Source organism: Aethalodelphis obliquidens, unplaced genomic scaffold, assembly GCF_003676395.1.
Source record: "Aethalodelphis obliquidens isolate GAN/ISIS:26980383/991018 unplaced genomic scaffold, ASM367639v1 scaffold48, whole genome shotgun sequence".
NCBI lineage: Eukaryota > Metazoa > Chordata > Mammalia > Artiodactyla > Delphinidae > Aethalodelphis > Aethalodelphis obliquidens.
In genome coordinates this window covers 16,331,623-16,359,140 of record NW_020837992.1, presented here as the reverse complement: position 1 = coordinate 16,359,140, position 27,518 = coordinate 16,331,623, and the positions used below count along the sequence as shown (strand labels likewise).

The 27,518-nt window shown below is 37.7% G+C and overlaps 1 protein-coding gene across 1 annotated transcript in view; it reads right to left on the bottom strand.

The window, feature by feature from the left end:
• Nucleotides 1-285: 285 nt before the first annotated feature.
• Nucleotides 286-27,518, bottom strand: part of ZNF648 (zinc finger protein 648) — a 42,391-nt gene continuing 15,158 nt past the window's right edge. The window contains exon 3 of the mRNA XM_027083089.1: nt 286-4,064. The gene's annotated coding sequence lies outside the window, so the exon portion shown is untranslated. The remainder of the gene's footprint in view (nt 4,065-27,518) is intronic.

The following is a 27,518-nucleotide window of genomic DNA, read 5'->3' as shown; positions in this document are numbered from 1 at the left end:
GTGCCACTGGGGAGAGGGTGGGGAGGGGCAGCATAGGGGTGGGGGAGTGGGAGGTACAAACTATTGGGTGTAAGGTAGGCTACAAAGTGTTTGTACAAAACAGGGAATATAGCCAATATTTTGTAATAACTGTAAATGGAGTGTAACCTTTAAAAATTATATTAAAAAAGTTACATCTGGTTCTCTTCCTTCAGGAATCCCCTACCCTGTCTGCCTACAATGCCCTGCCTAATTTCCACCCTCTTCTCCAAAGGTAGCTACTATCCTGATATCTAGTATCATATATTAGCTTTTTCCTTTTTTAGTTTTATATAAGTGGAATCACACAGTTTGTGTTTTGTGTGTTTGACTTCTCTTGATCACTACTGTGTTTGTGACATTTATTCATATTGTTGCATGTAGCAGTACTTCATTCTTTGTCATTTCTTTATAGTATTCAATCATGAATATGCCACTATTTTTGATCTGTTTGCCTGTCGATAGGCATTTGGGTTGTTTCTAATGGCTAAGCAGGATATGTGCTGGGGAGGTCCTCATCTGAATCAGGTGCATCTCATCAATTTCTGGCCCAGACAATGTACAATGTGACTGCAGAGTTTGGTACCGTGTACTGAGATGTGGATATATACTCATTTTCTCCCTCATCTACCCTCATTCTAAGCTTGGTCTGAGAACACTCTTGCACTTACAGCTGCAGAATTATAAGAGTCAGTTACCAAATGTCCTGTGAAGTTATGTTAATAGGGCCTTAAAATAGCCAAATGGCCTATCTGTTGGGGTTTTTTTCCCTCTAATATTTAATAAGGTGTTCAGGCATTATGAGTGTGGACCCCACATAAAGAAGAGATCTATTTACTTAAGATTTTCCTAAACCATGGTGATTCACAAATTACATAATTCTAGGATGTTAGACCTGGTAGGGACTTCGAAGTTCATCTATTTTAATGCCCAATTTTGAAGTGATAAAAACAGGCATAGATACATCAGTGATTTTTCCAAGGTAAAATATTTTAGGGGCAGAATGTGGTCTAAAACCTGACTAGAAGGGTCCTTTCCTCCACAAGATGGCATTGCAAGCCACTCACAAGATTTTATAGCAGTAACATGCCAACCTCCCTTCCTAGAAACATGCAGGTTTCCCCACTGATGAGTAGACGAATATCCACTTTCCTTCTGGGGCTGGATGAGGAGTTCCACTTTGGGGTCACTTTACACATCACTTCACCAAACACCAGTGACTTTCTTTATAGAAAAGCCACCAATAGAAAATCTGATTGTACTGTGCTCCAAGACCTCACTAGAGGAAGTTACTTGGGGATGCAGGAGCAGAAACTGACTGTCCCGCATCATCTCCTTGAGAAATGTTAACAGCCGAAGGGCCTTTACTGTTCATTCCTGAAGGGAGTAGAGCACCAACAACAGCTAACCTAGACTGAGTGCTTATTACGTGCCAGGTACCTTCCAAGCTCTTTACATGCATTTGTTCACTTAATTCTCACAATTCTCAAGTAGGTACTATTATTATCCCCAGTTTACTAATGAAAAGACTATGGCACAGGGAGGCTTGGTCACTTGTCTACAGTCCCACTAACTCTTAGGATGAAGATATGCCCCCCCGCCCTGGGTAAAGTTGAGAGCCCAGTGAACCTTCTGGAAGTATATGTGAAAAAAATTATGAAGGGCAACAGCCACAGATTCACAAAGTAAATGTGTCTTCTGGTGGGGACAAAGGCTCTTGTCATGAAGTCTACAGCTCTGCCATATATATGTATAATTGTGGGTTTTTGGGGTTTTTTTGGTCTTTGTAGCAAGTCTCGCATTGCTCAGACCAAAAACACTTCCTGAGAAGCCGCATACTTACTTGGAACACCCGAGAGAAAGTGACAGGCTGAGTAAAATTCCATAAGGCTTGTAGGCAGTGATAACACTCCTTCATTACTTCTGGTAATTGAGCCAATGGTGTGGGCAGTTGATCCTGGAATACTGTTTTCCCATATATCCCATTTCCCATAAACTGAAAGTGGAGCATGCCAATGGGTAAATTAAATTTGCCAGAGGAGCACGGAGAGTCCCTCACAACATTTAGACAAAATGTCAGCATTCTCACCCCAGCTCCTGACGCCAACACAGTCTACTGAATGGCTTGCGGCCAGATTAGATTCCTCAGGACTGAGCCTGGGGTGGGCAGTTCCTTGGGAGCCAAAGGAATGGACTAGAGGAAATTCAAAGAATCAAGCTAGGACCCAATTATCAGGTAGGATATGCACAGACAGGCCTCCAGAGATAAGGTCAGGTCACTAAGCTGGAAGCTGGAGCAGGATTAGAGTGCCAGAAGGTCAGGAGAAACAAGGGCTGGGAATTCCCAGGCAATTTCCTTGAATTCAGGCTGGAATTCAGGCTCATAAACAAGCACATGCGTACTTAGGGTGTGGGCGCAGATGACTTGAAGGTCCAGGGAAGAGTATTTAAAATCTCATCACTGTTTCAATGTGCATGTTTTTTTATTATCAGTGAGAATATTTTTCTATATGTTCCTACATGTACATTTCCTATATGTCAGTCATTTGTTTCTCAGTGGAGGCTCACTGACTACATAATTTCGGAGGGGATCCTTGCGAAATGCAGTGGAGGCTAATATGGAATAAGCTAAAATGTCAGCTCAGGAAGGTCACCCCTCCAATACCTTCTTTCCTAGGCCTCACATTGAGATAGAACAGTATAGAGAATGCACCTTGGAAAGACACTAGGTCAGACTCTCAGGTCTACGCTTTATTAGCTGTAATTCTTGCTTTCTGAGCCTCAGCTTCACCATCTGTAAAATGAAGATGGCCCACTTTATAGGCTGTTGTTATTCAATAAGATAACATGAATAAGGTCCACATAAGATACCTGACCTGTGTCTTTCTCCCTGCTCTTCCTTTAGCCTTCTGAAGGAAGGCTGCCAGCATGCTAAGACAGAGCAATGGGTAAGAGGTTGATTTGAGGTTTGATCCAGCCAAGGACATATTCCACAGGCATTCAGGAGCCTCTTTGCACACAATGATCTCTCCAATGGCATTTGACTCAGTCCCTTTCCCAGATCTAATCCTGTTAGCATCAGAATTCCTCAAAACATTAAATAAAACAAAGAAAATCCTAGTATTATAAAGCTCTAAACTTAATGTGGTATTTCACCCAATACATAGAATCTTTATTGCCCCCCAAAAAGAAATGTTTTTTAAAAATAGGTGATTGTGACTATACATTGTGAATACGTATTAGCAAAATAATTTTGTTTGATTAATACAGCCTTCTAAGTGTTGGCATTCACAGCCCCACGATGCAGCTGAGCGTGCTTCACACATTCCTCAAATCTTGGAAGAGCCACAGAAACCCATCTTGGTTCTTCACTTTCTGTCTATAAAGCAGGACCAGTTAGGGGAAGGAGCATTATTACTGGGAACTCTCTTCTGTTCCCTGTGCTTCATTGAGTACCTGATGGGAGACCAAGAAAGATGCGTTGCAGCTCTGGTGCACCTGTTTCCATCAAGCAGAATCAAAAGAACTTAAACAGATCATAAAGGTGGTCATATGTCAAACTCACTCAAGATAAACAAAAACATTTTCCCGGGTGCCTTCCGGACCCAGGTCGTCAGAAGTATAGGTAACTGCTGCCTTGGAATATGGGTTTGAACTGATCGTTCCACATCTTGGCCTCCAAACCCCAATTTCCTGTTCATTGATCTGAACAATGACTGACCCTTAGGTCTACGTATTTCCCTTGTTCTGTCGGGATCCCTCTCCTCAAGGTACTTACTTGGGATTCATGACCAGACTCTCCATTCCATTTCCTGCTTCATGAACTAGATTTTTTACCCATTTCTCTCTTTAAGATCTCTCTTCTCTTCCCACCTTCTCTCCTCTCTTTTCCCTCAGGGTTTTTTCTCGATGTTTTAGCTTTGTATTTCTATCTTGGTGCTGAGAGAAGTAATCAGTACAGAAGGAGCAAAGTTATCTGGTATCCTCAAGTAATTGGCACTGGGGCGAACTCAGAAGCAAATAAAGATGCTTCAAAGAACTGGCACCTAAGGGAAGACAGAAAAATGTGAAATATATTAGATTCCGCTGGTTGAAAAAATAAAATCTAAATTTAACAGTCATTGCTAGTAATGTTCTAAAAATCCACAAGATGAGAGTAGTTGCTCATAACAGAAAGTAGTGTCTTGTTCCAAAAGAAATTAAATTTAGCAAACGTTTATTGATTATCTACTACATGAAAAGTATTATTTCATGTGCGGTATGCAGGCCTCTCACTGTTGTGGCCTCTCCCGTTGCGGAGCACAGGCTCTGGACGCGCAGGCTCAGTGGCCATTGCTCACAGGCCCAGCCACTCCGCGGCATGTGGGATGCTCTCGGACCGGGGCACGAACCCGCATCCCCTGCACCGGCAGGCGGACTCTCAACCACTGCGCCACCAGGGAAGCCCTGTAATACCTTTTTTCATGAAGGTAATGCACAGCAAGCTGTAGTATCCATCCTCAAAGAGCTGGCAGTCCATGGGAGAAACAGGCAGCCATACACCTGACATTCCAGCCCAGCAGTGCCCAACAGAAATTTAATGCAATCCACATATGCAAATTTAGATTTTCTAGTAGTCACATTAAAAAAGTAAAAGAAATAGGTGTAAATTAATTTTAATACCATTTTATTTAGTCAATATATTTCAAGTAATATCATCTCAACATGTAATTAATATTTTAAAATATTGAGGGCTTCCCTGGTGGCACAGTGGTTAATGGTAATAAAAATACATTTTTATTCTTTTCTTCATAAATTTCTAACAAAATTTCTATAACAAATAATAACTTCTTACACCTACTGTCTCTCCATCTAGAAGTGTGATATGTATGTGTGTGTATGTGTGTATGTGTGTTTGTGGGTGTGTGTGTGTGTGTGCAGGAAGTCAAGTTGTTTTATAGCTGACCAATGTTACAAGCTCAGATCCTGTTAAAAATCATTAAAAACATCTTTTGTTGGTTATTTAAACTTGATTTCAGGCAATTAATTACATTGACTCTCTTTCGACTATTGATCAATCTTATTATGTGCTTGCTGTAAATGTCCATTTTATTATCTTAAAATATTTTTTATATAATATATATATTTTAAAATTTTGCTCATCAAATTGCAATTCATTGTAAAATTTGTATTGCCCCGCACCGTGTAGGATCTTTGTTCCCCGACCAGGGATCGAACCCACATCCCTTGCATTGGAAAGCGGATTCTTAACCACTGGACCACCAGGGAAGTCCCTCTGCCTTCATTTTTAATTTAAAAATCTGTCCATACTTATTTTTCAACCTGGAAAAATAATTTAATTGCATTGTAATGAAAATAATATGTATTTCAATTAGTTACCAATTATAATTTATATCGATACTACTGTAACTCATGCTGTCTGCATAATATATTCAAATAAATGCATTATAATGTTGCACTGGGGGCTTCCCTGGTGGCACAGTGGTTAAGAATCCACCTGCCAATGCAGGGGACGTGGGTTCGAGCCTTGGTCGGGGAAGATCCCACATGCCGTGGAGCAACTAAGCCTGTGTGCCACAACTACTGAGCCTGCGCTCTAGAGCCCGCGAGCCACGACTACTGAAGCCCATGCACCTAGAGCCCGTGCTCTGAAGCAAGAGAAGCCCGCACACCGCAATGAAGAGTAGACCCCGTTCACAGCAACTAGAGAAAGCCCTCACGCAGCAACAAAGACCCAACACAGCCAAAAATAAATAAATAAAATAAATACATTTATTAAAAAAATGTTACATTTATTCATAGAAAAAAATTCAAATTGAATCAATGGATTGACACCAACTAGATCCATGATGTGTTTATGTATATTACTAAAATGACACACATGCCTGACATCCACACTATAATACAATAATAATATCTGAGACAATACAGTGTTTCAAGTGAACTATGATCTTACCAAAACAATAAAGCTGTGTTTAATGGAGGAATATTTTACACTGCTGTAGCTTTAAATTTTAAATTAATTACAATTAAATTTAAAAATTCAGTTTCTTAGTTTTCCTAGCCACATTTCAAGCGCTTAACAACTATATGTGACTATAGAAAAGGCAACTTCTATCTCATTCTCTACCCTCCTATTTTTTCTTTTACTACTTTTTTTTTTAACTCTTTAACCTTGCCCAAGAGAAAAGGTATGGTTAATCTAGTTGTGTTCAAGGTCATTGGTTGAAACATATTTCTCAGTGATTGTTTCTTCCACTTCTCAGTGCCATGTAGATGGCTGGGTAATTTGAACCCACTTCCCTGGACCTCTTCTACTTCCTGGTGACAAATTGGCTGCCTAAAACTTCAGAATTACATCCTATCCTCTTAGCAATTCACAGCGAAAACAACCTGCATCTTTTCCAAAAGTTAAAAAAAAAAAAATTTTAGAATTGAATCTATTTGCCTCCAATGATCTTGACTTGGGCTATATTCCTGGCAGGGGTGGCGTCAACCTCACTGAAACCACGCGAACTCAGAGAAGGAACCAGCAATTCCCTAAGAAGAGTCAGGACACATTTACCAGAAAAAGGGCAAGTGATTACTAGGAAAGCTAAAATGATCAATCTTTGATACACAGATAAATTGGAAAATAAAAATAATAACCCCTAATTTCCCCATTCAAATGTAACTATTGTTGGTATTTTGGCAAATTTACTCCCATTATTTTTCCTGGGTTTTTTTTTTTTTTTATTGCGGTATGCGGGCCTCTCACTGTTGTGGCCTCTCCCGTTGCGGAGCGCAGGCTCTGGACGCGCAGGCGCGGCGGCCATGGCCCACGGGCCCAGCCGCTCCACGGCACGTGGGATCCTCCCGGACCGGGCACGAACCCGTGTCCCCTGCATCGGCAGGCGGACTCTGAACCACTGCGCCACCAGGGAAGCCCTCCTGGGTATTTTTTACGTAATTGTAACTACAGTTTACTTAAAATTTTTCTCCTGCATTTTTTCTCTTCCCATTCTATTATATGCATTTTGCATGTCTATCATTTTTCTAACCATAATTTTAATGGTCACATATAAATGAACTCTAATTTACTCCCATGGACACCAAGGTTGCTTCCTTTTCTTTAAAAATTATAAATAAAACTGTGATAAACATCATCACGCATATAGCTTTTTCTACTGCTTGGACTATTTCCTTAGAATAGTTGAATTTTCTAAATGTTGAATTACCGGGTCAAAAGGTATGCATACATTCAAGCTCTTTCTAAATTTTGACCATTTCCCAAAAAGGATTGTACTTATTCATAAGGCTGTCATCAATATAAAATTAGGCATCATATATAAAATGTTCTTGTAAAGTCAAAGGACACCACTAAAGTATGGTGAAGGTAGCAGTTTCTTTGAGGGTGATAAAATGCTTACGAAGAGGATTTTTTTAACCTTTGATTCTATAACAGTTTTGCAGAAATCAGTCCTACACCACTCAGTTATGCAGTTGCAAGTTTTCTTTCTTGGAAAATTGTTAATCATACAAGAATGCAAATTAGTAGGATATTATTTTAAAAAGTAATATCAATAACATGGCATGGGATTATTATAGATTTCGACTAATTCTCATCTCGCTAATATCTTCCACACTGTTTAGCTAATTAGTCATCTGGACAAAAATGTCACAATGTTGTTAATAATAGCAACACAATGGAGACATGTCTCCTGAGTTTTAAATGCCTTTCTCTACCTGTTTGCTAGACGTTTTGAACCTGAATGTTTCAAGGCATCTCAAACACATCCAAAATGGAAATCATTCTAGGGCTTAGCACAGTGCCTAGCATGTAGAAAATGCTCAGTAAATCTGTTTCGTAAATGAATGTTGTCCGATAAATCTACTTTACTTCCTATAGTCCATTGTGCTGAATATTTTTTCATCTAAATAGGCTTTTCATCTAAAGCCCATTATCCTACAGTCTACCTCCTATGTACCTTTTTATTTGATTAATCACCAAATTCTCTTGATTCCACTTTAGAAAGGCCCATTGTCCCTACTCTCCAAACCATTTCTTTGCCCTAGTTCACTCCATTATCATCTCTCACCTGGATTATTAGCACAACTTCTTTGTTCCCCTGCCTCTAGTCTCATCCTTTCTCCACCCTCCTAACATAATGAGCTTTCTAGAATTCAGAGCCAATCATGGAACTCCTCTGCTCAGAATTCCACAATGGTTCACCATACACAGGGCAAAATCTGAAACCATCTGCATGGCATATAAGATCCTTCATATTGTTTGACCTCTGCCTATCTGCCTGGCCTCACCTCTCCTCTCTCCTCCCACCCCTACCCCCAGCAGTTCACTGCACACTGCAGCATGACTGAACCGATGATAACCCTCTCAATCTGTATTAATCTTCCCCTCTTTCTTTCTGCAAATCATTTTGCAGCTGCCTCCCTGGAATACTCTCTCTCTACTTTGTGAGTCTGCCAGAAAATTTCTACTTTTACTTCAAAACTCATCTTAAGAGAAAAGTAAGTCCTTTGAAAATACTGAAGAGGAGGTCATATGAGAACAGGCTCAACTATATAGTCCTGGTGCATAGTTCTGCATAAAAGCATTGGTTGAATATCATCAGAGTGGAAGAATTCTCAGGACAGCATGAAATGAGAGACAAGCAGTTGGTCACATTAGAAGGCAGAAGAAGGGGAAAAAAAGGAGCGTGATGAATGCAATCTTCCAGAAACCAAAGGAGGGGAGAGTTTTAAGCAGAATGGTATGAAAAAAACTGTCAAATGCAGCAGAGAAATGGAGTTGGATGATGACCTCAGAGCATGCATTGGTTTTGATATTGAAGTAGCTTTTGTAATCTAAGACCAGTTTCAGTGGAAGGTGGGGGCAAAGTCTGACTTCAGTGGTTTGGTTGAACAAGAAATGGAGTTGACAGATATGAACTACACCTTCCTCTCCAAGGCTGGGAATAAAGAGGTGGGAAGATGGCCATTGGGTAGTGACTTGAGGGGTAGATAGGAGGATAAAGGAAGGATGTTTTTGAGAGAGAATATTAGTGAGCAGAGAGGATGCAGCAGGGGAGGAGGGAATGATGAAAGATACAGATCTGAGACAGAGGAAGATCCCTGAGGAGACTGAAAGGCATGTGATCAAGGGCCCAGATGGAGAACTAGGTTTCATATAGGAGAAGGGACACCGCAATCTCTAAGAATGTAGGAAAAGAGAAAAGGCTGTATGTGATTGTCAGTCTCCAAAATATTGCACAAGGCCTTGTTAAAGTTTGCCAAATGATCAAAAGATTAAAGGATGCTTGATAGGATTTCTACATACTTCACAATATTACTTCTGGCCAGTTTCGAAAGTGAGAGGCAAGGATTTAGTGGTATATATATGAATATGGAAAATGACAACTCAAAGTAACTCCTTGGGTAAGAAATGGGGAAAGGTAGTGTTAGTTTGGAAATAATGCCACAAAGAAAGTGAGGGAAAGAGGGGAGAATGTGATGAAGGTAAAGCATGTTGGAGCCAGACAGACCTGGGGGAAATATTGGCTCTACCATATACTAGCTTTGATCTTAAATAAGTTTCTTAACTTTCCCTGAACTTGAGTTTCTTCTTCAAAAAATAGGGGGAATAATGCTCATAGGATTGGAATGAGAATCGGAGATAGTATATTTTGAAAGGTGCAAAGCATGTACTATTTTTTTCTCACTTTCCACTCCCTCATTTCCAGGAAATATCACTTGGATATATTTATTGACTATATTTAAGAGATCTTCATTAATATGTGTGCTGGAGAAGTTTTTAAAAGAAATATGCCATGTATAGATAGATTAAGATGGTTTACTTAAAAAAGAAAACAGTAAAAAATGGATAGCATGAGGCCAGAATAGGGTGAAAGACAAAACTTGTATAGCTTTATAGCTTCTGACTATAAAGGATAGTATAAGAAACCTTACTTTAAAAGGTAATATTGGTAGAGAAGTCTTGAAAGAAAGAAGGAAAAAAGGAAGGAAAGAAAGAAAATGAAAGAAAGAAAGAAAGAGGGTTTCCCTGGTGGCACAGTGGTTAAGAATCTGCCTGCCAATGGAGGGGCCACGGGTTCGATCCCTGGTCCAGGAAGATACCACATGTCGCAGAGCAACTAAGCCCGTGCGCCACAACTACTGAGCCTGCACTCTAGAGCCCGAGAGCCACAACTACTGAAGCCTGTGCTCCTAGAGCCCATGCTCCGCAACAAGAGAAGCCACCGCAATGAGAAGCCCGGGCACCGCAACAAAGAGTAGCCCCTGCTCGCTGCAACTAGAGAAAGCCCTCACGCAGCAATGAAGACCCAATGCAGCCAGAAAGAAAGGAAGGAAAGTAGGAAGGGAGGAAGGGAGGAAGGGAGGAAGAAAGGAAGGAAGCGGTATTGCTCGTAGGGAATATTGTAGAGTGAGAATAGAAGAGAGGGACTCACTTTTCTAGTATGAGTCAGTATTTGATTTTACATCATTTTATCACAGTAAAGTAGAATAAAGACTGATTCAGTGCAGTGTAATCAAAAGAGCATGGATTTGGGAGTCAGACAGCCATGGGTTTGACTACTGACTTTGTCTCACACTAGCTGGGTGATCTTGGACAAGTGACAAATTCCTTGAGTCTCAGTGTCTTAGTTTCCTAGGCCTGCCATAACAAAGTAACAAAAACTAGGTGGCTTAAAACAACATAAATTTATTGTTCCGTAATTCTGGAGGCTATAACTCTAAAATCAAGATGTCAGCAGGGTGATGCTCTCTCAAAGACTAAGGGAGGATCTGTTCCATCCCTTCTTCTAACTTTTGGTAGCCCCAGGTGTTTCTTGGCTTATAGATACATCACTCCAATCCTCTGTCTTTGTAAGGCATTCTCCCTGTGTTTCTGTGTCTTCACATGGCTGTCTTCTTTCAAGGACCAGAGTCATATTGGATTAGGAACCCACCCTACTCCAGTATAACCTCATCTTAAATAATTATAGCTGCAATGACCATTGAGTAATTATAGCTGCGATGACCCTATTTCCAAGAATAAGACCACATTCTGAGGTACTGAGGGTTAAGACTTAAACGTATCATTTTTGGGGGTACATAATTCAACCAATAAGACTCAAGATCTTCATTCCTTATATGAAAATAAAAGTATATTCCTTGTGGAGCCCTCTTACATTGTTGGTGGGAATGTAAATTGGTGCAGCCACTGTGGAAAACAGTATGGAGGTTTCTCTAAAAACTAAAATTATAATGATCATATGATCCAGCAATCCCACTCCTGGGTATATATCTGAAAGAAATAAACACTAATTCAAAAAGATACATGCACCCCAATATTCATAGCAGCATTATTTACAACTGCCAAAGTACGAAAGCAACCTAAGTGTACATCAACAGATGAACAGATAAAGAAGATATGGTATATATATATATATATATACAATAGAATACTACTCAGCCATAAAAAAGATTGAAATTTTGCCATTTGTAGCAACATGAATGGACTTGGAGGGCATTATGCTAAGTGAAATAAGTCACACAGAGAAAGACAAATACTGTATGATAGCACTTACATGTAGAATCTAAAAAAATGCAACAAACTAGTGAATAAAACAAAAAAGAAGCAGACTCACAGATATAGAGAACAAACTAATGGTTACCAGTGTGGAAAGGGAAGGGGGGAGGGGCAATGTTAGGGTAGGGGGAGAAAGGGTTATTATGGGATTATAGGAAATCATGTGTGAAAATTTGAAAATTGTAAAGCACTGTAGAATTTAAAGAATCTTTCATTCAATAAAGATATAACTAAATAAAAGTCTAATTAAATGTGAAAAAAGTACATTCCTTGCAAAGTTGTTATGAGAATCCTGTGTGAACTTATGAAAAAATAACTGGCATAATATCTCACACATGGTAAATGAGAAAAGTGAAGAGGAATCAAAGCCAGTCATCAAAACTGTATTTTGGTTGTCACTATCTGATTCCCTCTGAGTGATTTGCCAAGAAATCTTGGTAGAGAGGTCTTACCAAGTTCTGTGACTCTTTAATATTGTATTCACCGGTGACCTTGATTCAACATGTACTGAGCACTTTCTGTATGTCTGGCATTATACCAGGTACAGAGGTACAGGGCCTGAGGCCACCTCTGTGATGTTCTGAGGTGGTTTGTACTCCAGGATCAACCCATCATCCCAGGTAGTACTCAAATCTAGAAGCCATGGTCTGGAAAAGGGGTCAGCAAACTATGACCCAGGAGCCACATCCGGGTTACTGACTGTGTTTGTAAACAAAGTTTTATTGAAAGATAGCCATGTCCATTTGGTTATGTATTGTCTATGGCGACTTTCGTGTTTACCATGGCAGATTTGAGGGATTGTGACAGAGGTAGGTTCACAAAGCCTAAAATATTTACTATCTAGTTTTTCACAGAAATGTTACCTTTTGCATAGTCCAGACCTTGACTTATACTCTTCTTTGCTTTTTTTTTTTTCCACTGTAGGAGACTTATATTCTTCTTAGTCTATATGCCTACCTTGGAATTTAAATTTCTTTTCTTTCTTGAATTTAAATTTCTTTCTCTTCAGCTACTGCCCTGACTTCTCTGACAACTTTGATTTGTCTAGTTTTGAGGCTCAAAACCTTGGGGTTATTCATTCATCATAATGTATCAATATTGCTTCACCACTTGTAACAGATGTACCACACCAATGCAAGAAGGTAATAACAGGGCATGCATTCCCCACAGTCCACTCCAGGCCTCACTTTTTTTTTTTTTTTAAGACCCCCCTCTTTTGTTTTTTGGCCACACGACTCATCATGTGAGATCTTAGTTGCCCGACCAAGGATCAAACCTGTGCCCGCTGCAGTGGAACTGCAGAATGTTAACCACTGGACCACCAAGGAAGTCCCAAGGCCTCTCTGTCTTAAACCTGGTATTTTGCTTATTACATTCTTTTCCTGGATCCTATTGAATAATTTGTGATTCCTTTCTAAATTTGAAAAGATGTAATACAGAAAAACTCATTCTTCAGCAAACATTTGTTGAATACCTATTATATACTAATTATATAAGTATTAATATAATACTACTAAAGGACTGGAACATAGTAGTTCAAAATATTTCTGATGAAATTTGAAAGTTACATTAGTTTGTAATAGATGGTATCTTTCCTCAAAATATTCATTGCCTCTTCCATAGGGCCCCTGCCTATGGGAGGATGACCTATCTCTGCTCGTGGCAGGCATGGTCATGTGACTTGCTTTGGTCATTGGACTGTGACTTGAACCGACAGTCCTACCTCTGAACAGAGCTTTAAGAGCCATTTTATGGTCCTTCACCACCAGCTCTTTTTCATTCTGACATGAAACTCTTACATTTTAGATAGGGGCTGCTTTTATCTGGAATGGAACTGAGTCAAACTTGACCCCAGTATGGACACGAGAAATAAAGCTGTGTTGTGAGCCACTAGGATTCTGAGATCTTTATTGCCACGTAGCCCAGACTGATGGAAAAATCACTGATTATATTCTCGTCACATTTTTTTTAGCTCAAATAACATTTAAGAGTTATTTTTCTAACTTTAATATTATGGATGACAATTTACAACTTAGAGATAATCAAAATAAGGCCTAGAAATAAAATGTCACTTGTGCATTAAATGGAAGTATCCAAAATTCTAGTTGCCAACTTAGCGTACTGTGCACATGGTGCCGAGTTATATAAATCCTATTTGACTTAAGCTGATGTGTACTATCTAACATTTTACACTACTTGCTTTATTCATATATCTGTGTATCCATCCAATGATCCATCTTATTTTCTAAAGTATTTTAAGTAAGCTTCAGGCATCAGTACACTTCACCCCTAAACACTTCAGCATGTACATCATTAAATAGATTTCAATATTTGCTTATGATTTTTTCCTTTTGAGGTAATATTTATATGTAATGTACAAATCTTGCATAGATCATTCAATAGGTTTTGCTAAACAGATACTCCTATGCAACGCAAATCTCTGTCAAGATACCAAACGTGACCATCACCCCACAAAATTTTCCCTGTTTATTTTAGCCCATATATTTGCTGTGTGTATGTGCTTCTGAATGTTGCCTATATTTTTATTCTGAGCTTAATATATTTAAGGAGAGATTTAAATATATTCATCGAATTCACACTAATATGTCATGTCTCTAGACCTCACGAATGATACACTTTAACAGGAATTTGTTTCTCAAAAAGAACTTTTAGCATCTGATAATCTATCTATATATAGGCCATTAGTTTTCTTTCTCTGCCTTTGCTTTTTGAATAATAATTTCTGTGATAACCATCCAACAGGAATGTCCCTACCACATTAAGCAATATAATCATTTCCATATAATTGAAGCTTTGGCAATCTCAGGTTCTACAAGAGACGTTGAAGGGGCTGGGATGTGTTTTTCTGATGCTAATCACAACACAATTATACTGGCTTAGACTGGCTAGGGCTGAGGCTGGTTAGTAAAAGTAGGATAACTGCAAATAAGAGAGAAAAAAAAGGTTTATCCTATATGTTTGTGGCCATACACATGTGACAGACCGGAGGAATAAATAGTAACAGCATCAGTAGAGAAACTGGGCCAGCATGGAAAAGGCAAGGGCAGGTATAGGGATAAACATGGGCTGGTTTTTATGCCAATTAGAATGTGGCCTTAATTTTCTTCTACTGCTTCCCTGCTCCCATGTCTTTTTTGGCCTCTAAGATAACATGTACCCATATCACACACACACAAAATAAACATTGTAGAATAGCAGTCTGTTTATATATTATTATAAAATATGGATGTAAAATGCTCATACCTAAAATCTATAGATTTGAGGGATTGATTCATATTGTATTCATACAGGGAGAGGTAGCTATTACTGGAAATTAGAACAGTGAAAGATGGTTTCTATTTATTAAATTCACTCTTAAGTACCATTCCAGTTATCTTTCTCAAGACATTTGTCTTTCAGAATTTAGGCACCAAGATTTAAAGGACTGAAATCAGATTTTTCAGAAATTACAAATTAATGGAAACTAATATGCACCCTTTTTTTCCAGGGAGTCTTTGATGGAACCAAGTTTGGGAAGAACAGAATTGCTGGACAATGTATAAATCCTGCTTATCATAAGGTGAAGGAATTCATGACTGAATTGAGGTATCTCACCACATTTTAGTCTTAATAATCTTTTCATAATGATCTTTCTTACCTGTAATTTAAAAGGCCAGAAATAGAAGAATGAGGAAAGAGACGACAGACAACATGAACAACCTATAAAATCACCTAAGATCCTTATCTCTATATGTCCTCTGAAGGTTCCTTTTATCCCAGCTCACTGTTTCCTCCTCTCCAGGTACCTTCCTGGCTTCCTGTTGAGATATTCTTTGGACTCCCTGAATGTGAAACTTAGCTCAGACACAAATTAGTAGGGAGGTTATTACAAGCTTGAAGGCAGGGTCAAAAATCCCTTTAAAGAAGTAATTCTATTATTAAATCATTCTCCCCAGCCCCTACTTATCACAAACCCCATTACTGAAAATTAAATGTATCCCCCGCATTTATTGAAATAGAGAAATGTATTTATATTGTAATTAGAAATAGACTTAGTGGAGACATGATTGCTCTCTTTAGATATCTGAAGAGCTGTCATTTCTAGGATGAACCTCTTTTTATATCTCCCTAAGGCACAATTAAGCCTTATAAGTAGACTTAACTATAGGCCAATTGAGGGCTACTCTAGGGAAAGCATTTCTAATAAGTAGAGCAGTCAGATGGTAGGATGGAATACCTAATGAATATGAGAGATTTCTATCATTTGAACCACTCAAACTCTCAAGGAAGAGCTTAGGTATGAGTTTCCTGCATACAGTGGCCCTTTATACAAATTTTGACTTGAAAATACTTAAACCCAAAGACTTTAAATCAGACTTTCATTGATCCAGCCAAAATTGTCTACATATTTATCATATCAGACTGGATGTCATAGTCAAGGGTTTGAAACTGATACATATATTTCTTACTGACAGTAAGCTTGCTCTGGGGACTTTCCTGGTGGTGCAGTGGTTAAGAATCTGCCTGCCAATGGAGGGAACAGGGTTTGGAGCCCTTGTCTGGGAAGATTCCACATGCCGCGGAGCAACTAAGCCCGTGCACCACAACTACTGAGCCTGTGCTCTAGAGCCCACAAGCCACAACTACTGAGCCCGTGTGCTGCAGCTACTAAAGCCTGCATGCCTAGAGCCTGTGCTCCACAACAAGAAGCCACTGCAATGAGAAGCCTATGCACCGCAATGAAGAGTAGCCCCAGCTCACCGCAACTAGGGAAAGCCCACACGCAGCAACGAAGACCCAATGCAGCCCAAAATAAATAAATACAATAATAATTAAAAAAAAAAAAAGCTTGCTCTGGGTTTATGAGATCCAGTAAAGATGGAGCCACATCAAACTTCGTCTCATATTATTCATCAGTTGACCGTCTGCCAAACGTATATTGTAGGCACTGGTCTGAACATGTGAGATAAGAGCCTCAAAATATCAGAGTAGGGTATACTTTTGGGAATCAGACAGCATATTGCTAATAAGACAACCTGTGTATGTGATTGCAAAATTCTACAGACAGTCTTAAAGAAGTTATCACTTGGTCCATATTCATATCCTACGCTTACTGCAGCTTCATATTTTCTCTTTAGCAAGGTTTGTAGGAGGACATTGTTACTCTTGCTGACATTATCTTAGAACAGGTAAGGCTATACATTGTCATACCTCTCTTTTTTCCAATGAGAAATAACCTCAAAACTGGCATGGCCCAAGATCTATGCTAAGAAAATTAAGCTTCTTTAAAATTTGACTTCCAGCAAAGTTTAATATATGTGTACTATATGTGTAACTCATGCTGCTTTGAAGTTGAATTTGTGGTTATTCCACTGAGTCTATATTAAAATAATTCCCTGGTTGTATTTATTATGCTCATTGGATTTGGTGATTTATTATTAAACTTCTTAGAGTTCATTATGTTTATTGCTCCAGTCCTCTCTGAAGGAAACTGGGGAATTGTCTTCCTCATCCTTAATTAGGAAATCATAAAATGCAATTCTGAGAACATGGGAACTGTTTTCCTTCACTCAGTAAGACTGACCCACCAAGTTTATTAAATAAAAATGCCTCATGATACCAGATAAAAAGTTTTATCTTTACTATTAACATGTAAAAGGATATTCTGTTAAATAGCAAATCAGCTTTTCTCAACTCCTGGTTCCTCATTTTATATTTTTAAGGGCAGAAAGGTTATTGTTTTTTTTTTTTTCCCTCTGCTAAAAACATACTTTTCTTTTTAAATGACAAAATTGTGTTGTTATAAATATCCTATTAGTGTGCTAGGACTTCTATAAGAAAATACCACAAATTGGGTGGCTTAAACAACAGAAATTTATTGTCTCACAGTTCTGGAGGCTGGAAGCCTGAGATCAAGGTGAGTTCAGGGTTGGTCTTTCTGAGGGTTGTGAAGGGAATTCTGTTACAGGCCTCTCTCCTTAGCTTGTAGATGGCCATCTTCTCCCTATATATGTCTGACTGTGTCCAATTTTCCCCTTTTTATAGGGACATCAGTCTAAGAACTTCATTTGAACTGTAAGTCTTTACAGAGTAAAGTTAAGTCAAGTCATATTCTGAGGTACTGGGGGTTAGGCCTCCAACATTATTTCTTTTGGAGGGACACAATACAACCCAGAACAAATGTCATCATGGAAAATATCCTACAATGTTAGTTACTTGTCCAGCAACATTTTTGATTTATTAAAAGGAGATGGAATTATCTTTGCAACCAATTTTTCTTCTTTCTTTTTTTCCCCTACATTTTAAGCAGAGAAGATAACATGGTCTCAAAATATATACAGTAAAAATGGTCAAAACCAGAGAGAAACAGACAAGTCCATAATCGCAATGGGAGCTTTTTATACATACCTCTTTTAGCAACTTATAGAACAAGCAGTCAAAAACTTAAGGATATAATACCAGGAAAGAATAATCAAGAAACTTGACTTAATGGACAAATATAGAACATTCTACCCAAGACTTCAGAATATACTTTCTTTTCAAGCACACATAAAACATCTACAGAAATTTGCCATAAACTGGCCCATGAAGAAAGTCTCATCAACGTTCAAATGAATGAAATCATATAGACTAGATAAAATATATTATTGACCCTGATGCAGGTAAGCTAGAAATGAATCATGAAAGGTAACCACAAAATTCTCATATATTTGGAAATTTAGCACATATTCTAATAACCCATGGTCAAAGAAGAAATGATAACAAATTAGGAAATATTTTGAATTGAACAATATGAAAACGTACAATCCAATTTTGTACAATTTAGCTAAAGAAATCCTTAGAAGGAAATTTATAGCCTTAAAGCCATATAGTAGAAATGAAGAAAGACTGAAAATTAATGAGCAAGAATTCTACCCTTCTAGAGAGGTTATAAAAGGACTAAAAAATAAGCACAAGAAAAGTAGAAGATGAGTGAAGTCAGACAGAGAAAGACAAATATCATATGATATTGCTTATATGTGGAATTTAAAAAAAAAGGGTACAAATGAACTTATCTACAAAACAGAAATAGAGTTACAGATGTAGAAAATAAACTTGTGGTTACCAGGAGGTAAGCGAGGGAGGGATAAATTGGAAGATTGGGATTGACATATACACATTACTATATATAAAATAGGTAACTAATGGGGACCTATGGTATAGCACAGGGAACACTACTTGATACTCTGTAATGGCCTGTATGGGAGAAGAATCTGGAAAAGAGTGGATATATGTATATGTATGACAGATTCACTTTGCTGTACACCTGAAACTAACACAACATTGTAAATCAACTATACGCCAAAAAAAAGAAAAAAAAAGCGACTTGCCAAGGGGCAGTGGGCAGGGGGGAAGAAAAGTAGAAGCAATGAAATAGTAAAGGTAAGAGAGAATCAGATAGAAAACACATATATAGTAGAGAATCAACAAAACAAAACAAAAAATTTAAGGACTAATAAAATTAACAAGCCTCTGGTGTGACTTTTCAAAAAAAAAAAAGACAAATGTCTAATATAAGGAATGAAAAAAGAGACCACACTACAGATCCTGCACACATTAAACATATGGTAAGAGGAGGACCTAAGAAACTCCTTCAGACAGAAATTCTTAATGTCTTATTCTCTCCACTCACTAGCTCAGAGGAACTGCCCAAATTACTGCTTAAAATAGGTGGATTATTGGATAGACTTTTATCCTATAGATTTCTTGGCAGCAATAATATGTGAGCCCTCTCCTAATAATTAATGCAAATGAGGGCCACAGGAAGTTCCTACAATTAAATTTTGGGGGTAATCCTCAAGTCTCCTTTAAATCAATAGTGTCTATTCTTTTTTCTCACTAAAATGTAATTAATTCTCTCAACACATAGTAAAAGAGACCAATTTTTTAGTTTCACTCTCTTTCTTGTGGAGGTGGAGTCAGTACAGGTACAAACAAAAATGCCATTAAGAGGCCAAATGTTAGAGAAATGTAAATTAATTTTTCCCTGAATAATTAAAGTTCTTTTATTATACAAGCATAACTTGAAATATTGAACTAAGGGAGCCATTAGCAAGAGGCTGGTAATTTTATATAGAAGTGGTAATGAACTTTAACATATGTAACTCAGCAATATGCAACTTTTGTATTCTTAAATTACTTTTTAACCTTTGAGAGAATTTCCAGTTTTATCCTTGCATACATCAAGATAACAGCCAATGACTTAGCACTACAGAATATCTGGGTTCAACATGGCATCACTTGTGGCTCTACATGCTCCTTACTAGACTGACATTTCCATAAAATTAGGAATACATTTATGAAAAGAAGAGGCATTAGTTTTCTGTGGATAAGTATTTTTTCAGAAGCTCTGATTTAAAGTTGCTTTGGTGTGTCCAGAAGCTGAGATATATGCAGAGTTGTAGGAACAGGTTTGGCTGGTCAGGTGCTTTCTGTATGGGGCCTGTAATTCATCAGGAAAATGAAAAACTTTGAGTTTTGCTTTTTGGACAAAGCAAAAGGTACAAGAAAGTTCAAAGAATAATACAGCAAACACCCACATATCTGCTACCCAGAACTAACCAAAATTAACATTTAGTAATATTTTCTTCAGATTGTACTCTCTCTTTGGAGGGGAAGGGGCAAAGAAATAAAACTTTACAAATTAAGTTAAGCTCTGTATAATCTCTTTTCTGGTACTTGTCTCCTCCATCCCTCCCAGAGGCAAGCACCAGGATTTTGTTGTCTAGGCAGTGCTTTTGTTTTTAGGGCAGATTTAAATATCCATAAATAATAGTATTGTGTCTTTATTGTTTTCCAACTTCCTTTTTTCACTCAACATTTTCTAAACCTACCCATGTAGATACTTACAGCTCTGTTTCATTCATTTTAACTGCTATTTAGTACCCCATCATATGAATAAAAGACAGTTGATCTTTTCTCTTACTGATGGACATTCAGGATGTTTGCAGATTTTTGCCACTACAAATCAATTTGCGGTTAACATACATATCTATATATATCCTCGTGCATATTTGAATTTCTTAAGACCAGCGGTCTCCTACTGTGTTCATCAGGCTGCCCTATCAAGAAAATATTTAACTGCCTATCCCCAACATTTCTATATTTATCTATAAATTATATAAATGCTCTATCATACTAATATACAATATCCACTGTAAAATGTAAATTTTTTTCTTAAAAGATAAAATAAATAAATACAAAGTTCTATTATTTTCTTCCCACATCCCATTTGAACTGCTGGGGTACAGGATATGAACATGTTCACCTTTACTTATATTACTATCATTATTATTATATTATATTATTATTATGTATCTACAATACAATATAATACATTATTATTATGTTACTCTCCAAAGAACTGTACTAATTTGCATCCTTTCTAGCAGAGTATGAAAATTTCCATTTTCCTACAACCTTAATAATATTTGATATGAACAGATGCTTTAAACATTTTATTTTGAAAAAATTTTCAAACCAGCAAAGTTGCTAGACTGTTACAATGACCTCCTGTATAAGCTTCATCTAGATTCACCAATTATTAATACTTTGCTACTTTTACTTTCTTTCTCTCTCTCTCTTCTTTCCTCCCTCCCCTCCTTCCCTTCATATGCATTTATGTTTTATTTCCATAATTTTTTCCTGAGCCATTTAAAAATAAGTTGCAGAAAGTATGACCTGTTAGCCCCAAGTACCCCCACATGTAGATCCCAAGAACAAAGACATTCTCTTATGTAACCATGGTACAATGATCAAATTCAGGAAACTTAACATTGCTGAAGAACTATAACATTTCACCAATTCTCCCACTTAAGTCCTTTTTAGCAATTTTTTTTCTGACCCAGCACACATGTTGCCTTTGTCATTTCTCTTCAGTCTCTTTTAATCCTGAACAGTTCCTTAGATATTATTTTTCATGATATTGACATATTTGAAGAGTACAGGCCAGTTATTTTGTTTCCTGTTCCTAAATTTGGATTTGCTTGATGATTTACACATGATTAGATGGGGTTATGTATTTTTGGCAGGAATACTATATAAGTGATATTGTGTTCTCAGTGAATCACATCAGGAGGTTGTCAGATTTTCTTAAGTTTTGCCAATCTAATGGACAAGAAATGAAATTGCATTTTATTTTGAATTTCCTTGATTACTTATAAGGTTGAGCATCTTTTCCTTGGATGTTCAAGTTACTTCTTTTAAAGTTGTTTAATAATCTTTGCCTATTTTTCTTTTGAGTTTTTTTTATTTATTCATCTGAGTTATTTATAGTCACACGAGTCATAAATGTTCTCCCAAAGTGTCACCTGTCTTTTATATTTACTTATGCTACCCTTTGTTTTACAGATCTTTAAAGTTTTAATGTAGTCTAATTCTACCAATTTTCCTTTATGATCCCTTTTGTTGTCTTGTTAAAAAAAATCTCTCTGGTGCTGTAAAGATATCTTACATTTACTTCTTACAGTTTTAACCTCTGTTTTTCATATTTAGGTATTTAATCATTTATATTATAGGGAAGAAATTTATTTTTTTCTATATGTGTATCCAGTTATCCCAACACCATTACTGAATAAGTTGACCTTTTGCCACTGATTTGTAATATCCGCTCTATCACATACTAAGAGCCTACACATGCTTAGATCTTTTTCTGGGCTCTCTGTTCTGTTTTATTAATCTATTTGTCTATCCTTATATCAATGTAAAACTGACTTAATTACTCTAAAATGACTTGTCATATGTCTTACTAACTACTCAGGCTACTCCTCCTCCTCTTGTTTCTTTTTATCCTCCCCAAATTATTTTGGCTGTCTGTGGTCCTTTAACTCTTCCATATACGTTTTCAAATCAGTTTTTCAAGGTCCTTAAAACAGTCATATTGAGGTTTTCATTGGAAGTGCAATGACTTTACAGAGTGTTACAGATAACTTAATCTTTATGCTATTGAGTCCTTCCATCCATAAGCATGAATCTAATCTACCTTGTATTAAATCAGGTCCTATGTTATACTTTTTTTTTTTTTTTTCCATATGCGGGCCTCTCACTGCCGTGGCCTCCCCAGTTGCGGAGCACAGGCTCCGGACACGCAGGCTCAGCGGCCACGGTTCACGGGCCCAGCCGCTCCGCAGCATGTGGGATCTTCCCAGACCGGGGCACGAACCCGCGTCCCCTGCATCGGCAGGCGGACTCTCAACCACTGCACCACCAGGGAAGCCCCCCTATGTTATACCCTTAAATAACATTTTATAATTGTCTCCATGAGTCCTGCTCATATTTTACTGGCTTTTATTCCTAGAGATCACTGCTAATGTGAATGTTATCTGTTTTTGTTACATTTTAAAGTTGATTATTGCTGGTGTATAGAAATCTATTGATTTTTATAGGCTTATCTTGTGTTTAGTTCCAATGGCTTGTCTGTCCATCTTTCTTTTTTTTTTTTTTTTACTTTTTTTAGACAGATCTATCATCTACAAACAAAGACAGTTTTGTCTTTCTTTCAAACTTTTATACTTTTTTCTTAACTTATAGCATCACATGGTTCCTCAAATAGTGTTGAGTAGTAATAATCATAATGAGAGGCATCCTTGTCTTTTTCCAGACCTTAAAGAGTTTCACCATTATGATGCTGGTTGTAGCTTCTTATTAGGTAACTGTAGCAGACATTTTTGGTACCCAGCAAAGTTCACTATAGTTCAGCTGCACCTATAGTGAACATTGTTGACTCAGGCTAACAATATCTCACCTCAAGCATATGCCATATATCTCTGGGGTTTTGTTTTCATTTTTAGTTTTCCCCGATGGGCTTCTCTGCAATAGTAGGGCTTTTCAAAAACCATAAGAGTCCACTCAGTCCTTGTGTGGAGATGCTACATAGAAGTGCTGGGCTAGAGGTTACCCCTGAATCAATGGTGAATGGGAGCTCAAGGATGGATGTCCTGGCTTCTAGTCTTTCCTTCCTCTGATGGACGATTTTTTCTATGCTTCTAAGGATCCCAGTGGTATTGAGATGTTGTGGTTTATAACAGTGATATTGATAACACATTTATATTGGCTCACCTTCTTTGCTTGTTTCATTTTCTCTGCGACCTCACTGCTGCCACCCGGAATCACCTCCCAAATAAAGTACTCAATACTTTGTTACTCGTCTGAAGCTTTGTTTTCAAGGAACTCTAAAAAAGTGTCTATTTTGTGGTTTTTATCATGAATTTCTAGTGAATTTTCTTGAATATGTTTTCTATCACACCTGTTAAGAAGATCCTATGTTGCTTTTTGTTTAATTAATGTGGTCAATTACTTCAATAAAATTTCTTGATGTGGAAACACCTTTTCATTTGGGGGGATAAAAAGCCTTCTAGTCAAAATGTGTTAGTTTTGTTTCATTGTTGGTTTCTTGGCTTTTGGATTTTCTTTTTTCCTGCTGGATTTGACTTCCTAATATTTATTTAGGATTTTTGAATTTATAAGTGAGATTTGGCCATACTTTTCTTTCTTTATATTATTCTAATCCAGTCTTGATATAAATTTGCCTTTTCTCTTTCATTTTCTAGGATGACTTGCATTAGAAAAGGATTACGTATTCTTTGTAGATTTAGTGTAAAACCACATAAGCCTGAAGTCTTTTTTTTTAGGTTGAAGGAAAGAGAGTAAGGCTTCAAATAACAGATTAAATTTTAGTGGTTATTATTTTATTTTTTATCTTCTTGAGGCCATTTTGATGACTTATATTCTTCTAGAAATTTTTCCATTTAAGTTTTTAAATATATGGGCATCAGTTTAATTTTTCAAAATATTTATTCTAGTTTTTAAATTTCCTACTGAAATGTAATTTTGATTTTTTTCATTTCTAATGTTTTCATGCTCTCCTTCCTTTTGCCTTTGTCCATCTTGCTAATGCTTTATCTTTTCATTTAGTGTTTTCAAAGAACCAGCTTCTCATGGTGATTTTTTTTCTGTTTTCTAGATTATTAATTTTCCCCTATCTTGATCATATTCTGGGTTAGTGGCTTTATCTGCTTCTACCTACTATTCCAGGTATACAGCTTTACATCAGCCATCTCACAGGCTGTGGTCACATATTCTTCCAGCCCAGCTGCATTTTTATTTCATTTATGCTTTGAGAATTATACTCCCAGCCACTTTTGCCAATTCTCTGACCCAGAATCCAACAACTATACACCTTTAGCCCTAATCACTGCATTTTGCTTCTATTCAGATATGGTCCATGAGGATTTGTATCTTGCTTTGGAATATAGCTATATTTTAATTGTTTTCTTTTATTATATTTTATCTATCATGCACTGCCATGTATTTTGGGAGTGGTAGTTAAAGTATAAACTCACGGTACAATCTTGACTAAAAAAACAGGCAACTACAGTTCTAATTCTTTTTAGAATTTAAAACTGTTTAACTGTTTAGAAAAACAAATAACTTTGTAGTTCCTAGAGTAAATTTTAACTAATTCTATGAACAAAACTGATCTCTTTTTTTCCCCTTGGAATGTTTAAAAAACTAAAATGAAGCTATATCTGTTTAGAATATCTACTTAGGAAGTATGTAAGAATGAAGGACGAGAACCTCAACAAAAATCCAAAAACAAATGCTTAGCCCATTGGCCCAAGGATGGGTATAGAGGTAGCATGGCAGTCAGAGATGTCCAGGTCACAGAGAAATCATCTTCAGATGAAACCAGCCTGAGCCTGGGGAAGATACATCAGAAATTCAGCCTCCAGGAACTCTCCTACACTGTTGATGGGAATGTAAATTAGTGCAGCCACTATGGAGGTTTCTTAATAAACTAAAAATAGGGACTTCCCTGGCAGTCCAGTGGTTAAGACTTTGTGATTCCACTGCAGGGGGGCACGGGTTTGATCCCTGATCAGGCAAGTAAAATCCCACATGCTGCACAACATGGCCAAAATAAAATAAATAAAATATATTAAAAAAACGAAAAATAGAGTTACTATATGATTTGGCAATCCCACTCTTGGGCATATATCTGGAGAAAACTCTAATTCAAAAAGATACATGCACCCTGATGTTCATTGCAGCACTATTTACAATAGCCAAGACATGGAAGCAACCTAAATGCCCACTGACAGATGAATGGATAAAGAAGATGTGGTATATATACACAATAGAATACCACTCAGCCACAAAAAAAGAATGAAATAATGCCATTTGCAGCAACATAGATGGACCTAGAGATTATCATACGAAGTGAAGTCAGACAGAGAAAGACAAATATCATATGATATCACTTATATGTGGAATCTAAAAAAATGAACTTATTTGCAAAACAGAAGCAGACTCACAGACATAGAAAACAAACTTATGGTTACCAAAGAGGAAAGGGGGGAGGGATAAATTAGGAGCTTGGGATTAACAGAAACACACTACTATGTAATAAAATAGATAAACAACAAGGTCCTACTACATAGCACAGGGAACTATATTCAACATCTTATAATAACCTATAATGGAAAAGAATTTGAACAATTACATAGATAGATAGTATATCTGAATCACTTTGCTGTACACCTGAAACCAACACAACATTGTAAACCAACTATACTTCAATGAAAAAAAGAAAGAAATCCAGCCTCCATCTGGAAGTTCAAGAAGAGTACTTGCTACCCTCCAGAGCTGGCTATATCTTGGGTGGGGCGCTCTCAGGTAAGCAAGAGCTCCTAGTATAACTTGAGTGAGAAGATGACGACACCTATGAAACTTACTACCACTCGCGGAGAGAAACCACCGCAGGACTCTGTCCTTCTAGTACCCATCTTGACACACAGTGTGAGGAGGAAGACCTGGAAACATATTCCTCTGAGCACTCAGAAGAGCTTCAGGGAGAGCCTATTGGGGATGATGGACATATCCTTATTGCCTTATTTGATGATGAAGACCTAGAGCCACTCTCTGGAGAAGATTGCTCCGATCAACCTAAGAACTGTGGGACAGCTTTTCAGGAGCTTACAGGACTTCAGGAGTATAAGCAGAACAATTTAGCGGAATGTTTCCACTGCTGCCCCATTTGTAGTAGGGAATTCTTCCAGGCTGCCAACCTACACGTGCACAAATTGTTTCACTCTAGGGATGGGACACAGAAGTGCCCTGAATGTCATAAAGGTTTCATCTACACAGCAGATGTGTGGAGGCACCTGTGTAACATGCACTGGATGGAACACTCAAAAATGGTTGTAGAAATGGTACCCTGAGAATCCCTGGTCCACTGCGTACCTGAACCATCACAGTTCAGATGATGGAAACAAAGAAAAGAAAGGCTCCAAACCATACACCTATCTGTCCTGTTTGTCGTAAGGGGTTCTGCAAACCAAATCTTCTATGGAAACATAAGGTGATCTATTGGCAGGACAAGCCATACAAGTGCCAAGAATGTGGCATGGCCTTTGTACCACTGGTCAGGTTAAAAAGACACCGACAAACACACTACAGAGGGCGCCCCTTCTACCGTGTTGAATGTGGAGGGACCTCCCCTGGTTGAAACCCCTGCAAGGCCATCAGCGGATTCATACAGGAGAGAAACCACACTCCTGTGCTTCCTGCGATCATTCCTTCACTGAGTCAGGCGCTCTGAGGAGGCACAATGGACTCATAGAGCAGAGGAATCCTAGTGGCTAGGACTGTTAAGTTTATCATCACCTTTTGGTTTTGTCTCCATTAAGATTTCATGTTGCCAGCTTTCCAATATAGTCATTAACTTAGTCCAGGTTTTTTCCCCAGACCCTGCTTCCTCATGGATGGCTTAAAATAAATCTAAGAACGTGGGGGGTTTTTTTCCCCTTAGAAATGCCATAGTCATTTCTAGCAGGAGTAAAGAAGTAGGTATTTACAAGTACAGATAACAGTTTTCAATGACAGAACTAAATGA